Here is an 8369-nt window from a genome sequence, read left to right on the forward strand (position 1 = left end):
TAAGATGGGGGACTCTAATTATCCTGGGCAGGCCTCCTGGCCCAACCAGGGACTAATGGATACGACTGTGGAGGACGGGGCCTGAACATCACAACCTTCCCTTAGATATCGAAGATTTTAAAAAACCAACAGCATCGAACTAAGAAGGAGGAAGCTTATCAACTACTCCAATCAGTGATTCGTGCTACTCTCCTACCAATGAAAAAATCGAAATAACCGGACATATTTATGGGAATCACTCTATAACAGGGGTTTTGCAGAAGGAAGAGGGGAGTATATCCCGAAATGGCAGAAATGCCAAAATTCACAACAGGGACCATATCTTGGTTTTAACCCCAGCACATTACTGGGTTAAGCCAAATGCAACAAACCAAAGGGGGAAATGACACTCGCGGGTTTTCATTAAACAGAGGAAAATGCAGCGGCACCAGTTCAGCGAGCATACGGTTCAGGGCGACGTGCGTGCAAGCCAGTCGAATCACGATACGAAATTGGGTGCCCGTTGGATACAATAACAATGAAGTGATACTTCCATCCGGCACTCGCTGTCCCGTAACGACAGGCGAATGCATTGACCCCGGGGGGCGCCTCCCCTTGGAAAAAACCCGGCCAATGAAAATGTTTTTGGCGATACGGTCTTAAAGGAATGCATACGATTTCGCCGGCACTCCCAAAGGGGAAGCGCCAACGATTTATACAGTCACGGCGGTGATAAAACCCTTCGTTTTAGAAGGACAACCGAGCCAACGTATGCGATACAACCTTTGGCGAACGGAAATCCCAAGCGTGATCTCGAAAGGGGGCCCGAACGGACATTCAAAAGCCGTTCCAAGGTAAAAATAAAAACCTCAAAATCTTCACAATTAATTTAAAATTTATATATCAAAAAAACCCCTAAAAACCCAGCCCCCCAACTATAAAGGATATTATGGAGAAAAATTTGCAGGGAAAGGCAATCCCTCACGCCTTTTCTAGCAAGTTTTAGCCCTGAGAAATGGGATGAAAATAAGTCTCCGGGTTTTATACGCCAAAAAGGCAGGTAAGTTATACACCTCAAAAAATTTTCCTGAAAAACCCCCGCCTCGCCCCCCCCGGGAGTTTCAAGACTCCCCGTCCTCTAAAATAATCATCTCCTCTTCCAAATGAAGTATTATAAACCGGAAATGGGGGGATTGCAATGAACTTTCCCAACTCTATCCAAATAAAAAAACCCCCTGGTATAGACTAACACCGAAACCCGGGAATGGGGAAAACGCCTCTATCGCCTCAACCAAACCCTCATGGAAGACGAAGCCCGGTTCATCGCTTCCAGTGTATCTTACGAAGAGATTTGATCGTTTCGCGACCATATTTTTTTCCCCGGGAAAAACCCCCGCCCCCCAAAATAATGGGGGGGGGGGGGGGAGCAATGGGACGGAAAAAAAAAAATTCCTACAGGCTTTTCCCTTGAAATTTTTTTAACGAAACCCTCTCGACCGAATAGCGGAAAACCCCGGACCAGGCTAGGAAGGGTTTTAAGCTTCGGACCGCCACGCCGGATTTGTCATTTTTTTTTTCCCGACGGTGAAAAATTATAATCGCCCCCCTGACCATGGGACGCACTCACTCGGGACGGATGGAGTCTACCTACCGGAGCCATTTGGACCTCGGTCCCCAAGTCCTCCTACCCCTTGGTGATCAGCGGCGGAAACAGGACAACGGACGAGAACTGCTACACCAAAACCCCCTCCAAAACGAAGAAGAAAAACCCTTACCCTCCCACCACAACCCCTTTTCGAAACGAATCAGACAGTGCAAAGTGTGTAAAAAAAACCCCCCCTACAGTTTTCCCCCAATAAAGTTAGGCAAAAAAAATAAATTTAAAAAATCAATTTAAAATTTAAGAACCATCGTAGCGCTTAAAAATAAGTCCAAAATTTTGGAACTTAAATTCCAACATTTTATTTTAAGGGGGGGGGGGTTCAGTCCGGCCGTATAAATTTTTTCGTTTACCCAAAATTCCTTAAAAAGCTATTGAAAGCGCCCCAACCCCCCATAAGTTAACTCGCCAAAAATAAGCGTGGGCTTCGTAGCCCCTAAGGATCCCCACCAGGTGAGACCCCCCACCCCGGAGATTTTCCCCCTCTCCAGGCCCCGCGGCCCCAGCCGCCGAAACGAAGGACCTCAGAGCAGTCCCCCAATTTGGCAGTTTTCTGCGCGCACCCGAACAGTTTTGTCGCACTCCAAATTCTAACTCTAATCCAAAATTTTAAATCCAACTCAAAATTTAAAATTTTAACCCTTTAAATAAAATATTCTAACCTAAATTCTAATCTAAATCTAAATTCTAATTTTTGTTTTTTGTCTCGAATTTTTATACTATAAAATAAATCGGTTTTCATGTGGAAAACTAGTTTTTTTCAGTATTTTTAAAACTTCCACTCCCCTAAAAAAAGATACTTTAAATTTGTATACGGCGTTGAATCAGAATAATTCAACTGGTTTGGAGGGCCCCCCCGTCATCACAGTCAAAAATTAACATTCCCCATTTGCAAAAAAAGGGGAATTTTATGTGAGGTCCCCGATATCAACCCTCCTTTTTTGAAATCATTCGAGGATGCATAAAATAAAAATTGGGGGCCTAAAGCCCCCCGAACCGCCCGGGAAAAAAGGGAAAAGAATAAAAAATTTAAAAAAAAATAAAACCGAAATTTTAAAAACCCGAAACCCGCCCCCCCGAAAATCCCAGTGGGAAAGCCCCGCCCCACGCATTTTTCCCAAAAACACCGACGGGGAATCTAAAAGGAAGGCTACCAATAACGTTCCCCAAACCCGACGCCTCCCCGCCAAAAAATCCCAGTAAAGACCCCGCCGCCGCACTACCCCAATCGACCGACCGATCAAGAAATGTATAAAGGAATGAAATTCACGTTTTAAACCAAGGAATCGCGGTGTTGCAAATTGAGACGCTTCTACCACGTGGAAGAGAAATTCTAGAAAAATCTCCGACGATTTTTTTTCTTTCCATCGTCCTGGGAAGCTATAAAAAAAAAAAGGCGGCTTAAAAATAGGGTCGACCCCCCCTCGGGCCACTCTCGGAATTTAACACGGAAAACGCAAATTTAATTTTAAAAATCTTGGTCTCAAAAAAAAACTTGTAAACCGTACAACAAGTAGTCATTTAAAATAATCAATTAGAAACTTTCGATTTACCACATTACCGACGATATACCCCCAATACGTTCTTTTACCGACGTTTTTGACAAAAAACCAACATACTTCTTTTACCGACTTACCGCCAAATCCGACATACGTTCTTTTAAAAAGGGGGTTTCACACCTTATGGCACCTTACCAGTGTTTTACTGAACAATTACCGGGGGGTTTCGACGATAAACTTCTCGATAACTGCCCCGGGGTTACCGAAAAACACGAGCGAAAAAGCATTTTTAATTTTATTACGCAACAAACCAAAAATTCCCACTCACCCTTTTAGGTATAACTCCTCCTCCAGAAGTTAATCCTTTTTTTACGTTTAACCCTTTTCTATTGCCAATTGGTGCGGGCATCCTTTGAGACTAAGGCAGCTCTCTCATTTCATGCTACTCCACCTTACCCGAGTCTCGAAATTTTTTGGACAAGATTTGGAAGCATACTCAATCATAGGGGGAACCCTATGGAATAAATTTCGGGTTGCAATCCTTTTTCCCTCACGCGAATCGGTGATTTTGCGAGTTTTTCGTTACTAGAAGATTATTACGCCCCCCCAAAAGAGTTCGCTAAGCAATCGACGAAGCTATCTTTATTACAGTGAGTCCAGGTGGGGCCCCCTCGCAAACCCCATCACCTCATTTCCCCGCGCGAATAACCCCAGATCGCGGGATCCCCAAAAAAAAACCCCCAAAAAACCCTGGAAAAAGGGTCGCATAATTTTGCCCCCACCCCCAATTAAAAAAACGATGGTCTCGTAAAAAAAACCAAACTCTGCATTAAATTTTGCAGCCGGGACCCCACGAGACGTAAAAAATTTTTAAAAAGCGGTGGGATACGTTTTAATTTTATTTGCAGATGGAAAAACGGGGAAAATTTTCCCGGGTACGAAAAACCAAAATGAAGTAGAAATAAGAGGAAAAATTCGCGCTAATTTTAAACCCCAAGGAAGCACGGTTACGCAAAAAAACCCAAAGAGTTTAAAAACAGCAGAAAAAAATTTTCGAACGAAAAAAAGGGGCTCGGAAGAAACCTCGAAATCATCCGCGGGGAAAACCCCGTGGTAAAGAAACGGAGAGGAAAAAAAGTTTGAACTCCACCAAAAGGTTTAGAACCCCAAAAAAAACCCACTTAAACGATCATATGCTCCAAAAAAATCAAAAGATTACGCCAGGAGATAAACCCCATGCGCGGGGGAAAACCCCAAAAAGATCCCCCCCCAAAAATTTTTCCCCGCACCGGGGGGACGTTTTTTCGACAAAAAAGGGTCTCCCGCTTTTCCCAACCCGGGGGAACCAATTTTTTGATAGCCAAAAGGGGGGGCCCCAGGGAACCCCCTTGAGACTACCCGCCTTTTGACGGTCAAAAAACCCCCCCCTCTAATTTAAACGAGCATGAAAAACGCGTTTTAAAAAAAAAATTTCCCCATTTTTGCCCCAGCAAAAAACCAACCCCCCCCTTTCTTACTAAGTTACGGGGGCGAGCTTTTATGCGCCGTAAAAAGAGAAGGGTGCAAAAAAAAAAACCAACTTGCCCACCTCCGAATGGACCCCTTGGGGTCCCCAAAAAACCCCGCCCCTTTTTGGGGGGGGTGGGGCAAATTTCCTTTTAAACCCCAAACGAGCATACCTTTTATTCATTACCCCCGGGAAAAAAACTTGCGATCTTCTAAAACGGGACGCGGAACCCACCCCAAAGGGAAAGCTACCGTCGGATCAGTAAAGAAATCGACGCCTTAACAGCACGATTTTGCGGGGCTTGCCACTCCCCCTATGGGGTACAATTGAGACAAAAACACTTCGCGCCCGGGTTTTTGGGTTTTTTTACACGTAAAAAATTTTCGCGAAAAAAAGGGGAAAATAGGAAAAGGGAAAAATTAAAAAAACCGCCCCCTTTTATACGAACAAAAGTATATCAAAATTTTAAAGGCCCCCTTTACCCCCCTCGACCCCCAAAAAAAAAAAAACAAAAAGATCTCCAAAAAAAGATGGATCGACCCCAGTACCCCCGCGCGTCGAAAAAAACAGGGGACAGAAAAAGCGCCTTTCCAAAAAAATAAAATATTTTCACGTCAAGGGGAGGGCCCCAAAAAACTTTCAGAAGGGGGAAAACCAAACCCCAGGGGGGCCCCCAAAACAATAGACCCCAAACCCCAACCAGTAAAAAACCCAAAAACTGTAGGGGGACTGTAAAAATCGGGACAGGGGAAAAGGGGAGTCCCCGGAAAAAAACAATCCCCTAACTCACGTCGGGAAAAAAAACCCCCCCCCCCTCGGGGCCGGGGGCGAGGTTTTGAGGGGAAAGCCCGGGGGAAAAAGATTTTCCCCAAAAGACAAAAAAACGCGGAGCAACCCCGGAAAAAACCAGAATCGTGTCACGTCCGGCCGTAAAATTTTTTTTTCGTTTATCCAAGTCCAAACGTTTTTAAAACCCCCGAAAAAGCCGGCCATGACGTTAACTCCGAAAAAAACTGGGGTTTTGGGCTTTTCAAAAGCCCAAGGGGATCTCCCCCAAAACGGGAGCCCCCCTATCCGGAGAGTTCCCCCTCCCCCGGGCCCCCCGCAGGCCCGACCCCCCGAAACAAGGGGCCCTCAGAGCAGCTCGAATTTCGGAAGTCTCTGCGCGACCCAACCCCAAATTTTTAGTCGCCCCCCTTAAAATTTAACTTAAGCCAAAAAATTCAAAACCCCAACCAATTTTCTAAAATTCTAATAAAAAGAAAAATATTGTAACTCTAAATCTAAGGGGAAAAAATTCTAAATTCTAATTAAAAGTTTTAGTCTCAATTTTGTCCTACATAAAAATAAATCAGTTTTTTCATGTGAAAAAAACTAGTGTTCAGTTTTTCCAAAACTTCCCCTCCCTTTTTTTAAAAAACGATAGTTTTTTAAATTTGTCATGGGGGCGTTTGAATTCAAATTTTAATTCAAACTGTGTTTGGAGCGGACCACCCTAAAAACCAGTCAAATTTTAACATTCTCAGTTTTCCCCCAAAATAAGGAATTGATAGTGGGGCCCCCCCTTTAAAAAACCCCCTTTAAAATTTGAGAATTTCAGAGGATGCATCAAATTCAATAGCCAAGACGAAAACGCGACGGAAAGGGGAAAAAAATTACAAAAAAAAAAAACCCATTTTATCGCGAATCGGGCCCCCCGAGGAAACCCAATTTTCCTCGGAGGGAAAATTTTTGGGGGCCTTTTCCAAAATGGGGAGAAACTTTTTAAAATTTTAAAAATAATAACAACGACAACCCCCCCTTTTACAGTGGAAGCCCCTACCAATAATTTTTCCAACCACGACCCCGGGGCCGCCCCAAAAAACATCCCAGTAAAGGGGCCCCCCCCGAAAGCACTCCCCAAAAGCACGAGCCGACACGATCAAGAAAGTGCACTAAAGGAAAGGGGAAAAAAAAAATCATTTTAACCAAGGGAAAAATCCCCCCGTTAGCAAATTCAAAACGCTTCACCGGGGGGAAGGAACATTTAAAAAAATCTCCCGATTTTCCTCTTTTCCAGGGGTCAGGGGGGGAAAAAAGCTATAAAAAAGGGGGGGGCTTTAAAAAGGGGGTCGCCCCCCAACATGGGGGGGCCACTCTCGGAATTTAACGGGGAAAAAAACAAAAAGGGGTTCAATCTCTTAAAAATCTTGGGCCAAAAGAAAAATTTCAAAAAATCCGTACAACAAGGTGCATTTAAAAAAAAATTTAAAATTTGGGAAAAAATTTTTTTTTACCAATTTTACCGACGTTTTAACCAAAAATTTCTTTTACCGACGTTTCGACAATTTACCAATTTTACGTTCTTTGACCGATTTTACCACGATTTTCCCAAACTACTTTTTTTCCCCAAGGGGGGTTATCGACCCTTACGGGCACCTTACATTTTGTTTTTTTTTGCCAATTACCGAGGTTTTTCCCAAAACGACAAAAACCTTTCGGGGATAACCCCCGGGGTTAAAACCGAAGTTTTTACGAGCAAAGGGGACGTTTTAACCCAATTAAAATTACGAAAAAAACCCCCCCAAAGCCCCCATCACCTTGGGTTTTAATTTTCCCCTCCAAATTTTAATTTTTTTCGCCCCTTTTAACCCCTTTTATTCTTTCCCCAAAGTTGGTGGGGGGTTAACCCCCATTTTGGACTAAGGCACCCCCTCTGCATTCATGTATCCCCCTTTCCCCGGGGAGTCTCAAATTATTTGGGGAAAAGGATTCGGAAAATTTTACTTAATCATGGGGGGGAAACCCCCTATGGAAAAATAAATTGCGGAGTCTAAAAATTTCCGTTTTACCCTCACGAAAAATCGGTGATTTGGCAAAACTTTGCATTTTTCGTACGAAGATTTTTTAAAAAACCCCCCAAAACGTTTCGAAAAGAGCAATGACGAACTATTTTTTACAGTAGAGTCACGGTAGGTCCCTCGCAAAACCCCTCCCCCAGTTCCAGCCGAAAAAACCTAAAATCGGGGGCCCCCCGGGGAAAATCGCAAGATTCGCGTACCCGTAATACCCCATTTTGTCTGGGGAAAAAAGCCGAGCTCTGCTTTAAATTTTCGCACCCCCGACCCCCGAGCCCCTAAAAAAAATTTTTGGGGACAGCGGTGGGATCGATTTTAAAAATTGCGAGGAAAAAAACGAGGGAAATCGGGTACGAAAAAGCTCACTGAAGTAAAATTTTGACAAAAATTCGCGCTCAATTCCCCCCCAAGGAAGCAGGTTTCCCCCGAACAACCAAAAACTTCAACAGAAAAAGGAAAAACCCCTTCAAAAGCGAAAAAGGGGGTTTTGGAAGAAAAAGGGCCCCGAAATCACCGCATTTTAAATTTGTGGTAAAGAAAGGAGATGGAAAAAAAATTTTTAACCCCAAACCCCAATGGAAAAAACCAAAAAAAACCCCATTAAGCGATTATATGCCCAAAAAAATCAACGATTCCCCCCAGGAGATAAACTCCATGCGCGGGAACAATACGATCCCCACGCAAATTTTCCCAGAAAAGGGGGGACGTTTTTTCGACAACCCCGGGGTCCCCCGCTTTTAAAGGAACCCCCTTTTTGATGGGGCCAAGGGGTCTTTCAGGGAAGCATTTAGACTATCCCCCCAATTTGACGGCGAAAAAACCCCCCCCCCTAATTTTTTACGAGCATGTAGACGCGCAAAAAATTTCCCCCCCATCGTCCGAGCAAA

Source organism: Nylanderia fulva, unplaced genomic scaffold, assembly GCF_048542155.1.
Source record: "Nylanderia fulva isolate GAGA-0341 unplaced genomic scaffold, ASM4854215v1 Scaffold254, whole genome shotgun sequence".
NCBI classification, from domain to species: Eukaryota; Metazoa; Arthropoda; class Insecta; order Hymenoptera; family Formicidae; genus Nylanderia; species Nylanderia fulva.